Source organism: Suricata suricatta, chromosome 5 (genome assembly GCF_006229205.1).
Source record: "Suricata suricatta isolate VVHF042 chromosome 5, meerkat_22Aug2017_6uvM2_HiC, whole genome shotgun sequence".
In the NCBI taxonomy this organism is placed as follows: domain Eukaryota; kingdom Metazoa; phylum Chordata; class Mammalia; order Carnivora; family Herpestidae; genus Suricata; species Suricata suricatta.
The window spans coordinates 3,621,558-3,623,524 of NC_043704.1; the positions used below are offsets into that span (position 1 = coordinate 3,621,558).

Consider the following 1,967-nt stretch of genomic DNA (forward strand, 5'->3'; position numbering starts at 1 on the left):
GATAGTTTTTTGAGGAACCTCCACACTTTTCCAGAGCGGCTGCACCAGTTTACATTGCCACCAACAGTGTAGGAGGGTGCCCATCTCTCCACACCCTCTCCAACATCTATAGTCTCTTGCTTTGTTCATTAAGGTTTTACTTGATAATAAATTGAGATTAAATTCATTGGCTGTCTGACAAGATAAAAACTAAAAGCCACAACCAGTGATTGATATATTGATATAGGATGAGGCCTCTAGATGCTTGGGCTATTGGCTTGTGGCAAAGCAACTGGGGATATTTAAAACTGTTAAGAAGCTACTTTGTACTTAATTGATTCAGAAGTTCACCATCTAAGAAAAGTTTTGGTTACTAAGTCCTCTATGGGAGACTAGATTTCTAAGAGTTAAAAGTCTGCTAAGTGTAATTTAGACTAATGGGAAAATAAAAAAATCAACCCTAGGTGCAGGAAATTGGGGATACATAAGAAAAATATAAAAAATAAAAGTACATTTTTGTTGAGGGTAAGAGAATGTAATTTTGTCCTAAATGAGATTAGTTGTTTGGAAATAAATGGCATTGGGACAAAGTTCTGGGGAAAGAAAATCATTAAAAAGGATTTTATGTGTAAGGTTGAGATAAATGGAATATTAAAGGTATATTTGGTATAAGGTTGAAATTCTGCTCTTTCAAAAAGACAAGTTTTCCCGAATCTTTGGTCTACTCTTGCTAAGACTATGTAAGTAAAGGGTTTCTCTTTGTTAAGACAAAATCTATAGGTCCGATTTTTATCAGGTCTTTAATTGCTTAGGTTAAAAGGGAGTTAGGTTTTGCTAAAGGATCCCAATGGCAAATAAGACGTTTTATTGCCACTTTGGATTAGTAAATGAGAGTTTTCAGCTATTGCAACAATTTGTAATCCTATTTAGGATGTGCCTGATGTTTTAATAAATTTCCCAGTATTCAAATGATAGAAAAGTCTTTTAACCAATTAGGCCCTTTCAATAAGATTCTGTTCATTTTATAGTAGGACACCATTGGACATAATGGTTATTTTACCAAGGCTTTGACTGGAATGTCCTATTTGAGAGTCAGGCATAGACTCAGGTATGACCTGAAAGCTTTAGGGTTTGAAAGTAGCCCCAGAAAAAAATTCAGATGGATCCACCCTACTCTTATTTGGGAAGAATGATTGAAAATCAAACTGTAACTTTAGAGCCTTTACAATTAAAGACAGGGCATTTATGTACTTTATGTGATTTTCAAAAACTATTGGGGGATATTAATTGGATTCGGCCTCTTTTAAAGCTGTCTACTAGGGATCTTATTCCGCTGTTGGAGATCTTGCATGGAAACTCCCATCCAAATTCCAAACGAGAGTTAACTCCTTTGGCCTTGGAATCCTTGTCTAAAGTTAATGAGGCTTTACAAAGAGCCATGCTTATAAAGATTAATTACAATAAGCCTTGGTCTTTAATAATTTTACTAACTGAATATTCTCTCACTGTTTGCCTGTGGCAAGAAGAAATATTAGAACGGCTCTATCAGCTACTCCTAAGAAGGTTTTGGCCGAATATCCATCCTTAGTAGCACAAATAGTTATTAAGGGGAGAAGAAGAAGCAGAGAATTGTTTGCTCAGGAGCCAGCAGAAATTGTCCTTCCATATTCTAAATTTTAGATTGAGGAATTAATGCAGGGATTTGCTGATTTTCAGGTTGCCATGATTGGGTATTCAGACAATCTTGGCTTTAATACACCTAACGACCCTATGTTACAATTTGGCAAAATAAAATCTTTGGCTTTAATACACCTAAGGACCCTATTTTATAATTTTGGCAAACTAAAATCTTTTATTTTCCCCACAAAAACAAAAACTAAGCCTTTAGAGGATGCCCTTTTAGCATTTACTAATGGGTCCTCTGATGGCATGGCTTCTGTAGTTATTCATAAAAACTCATCTAAACCTAGAATCATTTCTTTTCAAAC

General features: G+C 35.2%; 1 protein-coding gene across 1 annotated transcript in view; it reads left to right on the plus strand.

Moving 5' to 3' along the window:
* Window positions 1–1,967, plus strand: part of LOC115291419 (putative protein ZNF720) — a 10,293-nt gene that overhangs the window by 3,346 nt on the left and 4,980 nt on the right. The gene's annotated exons all lie outside the window — the stretch shown is intronic.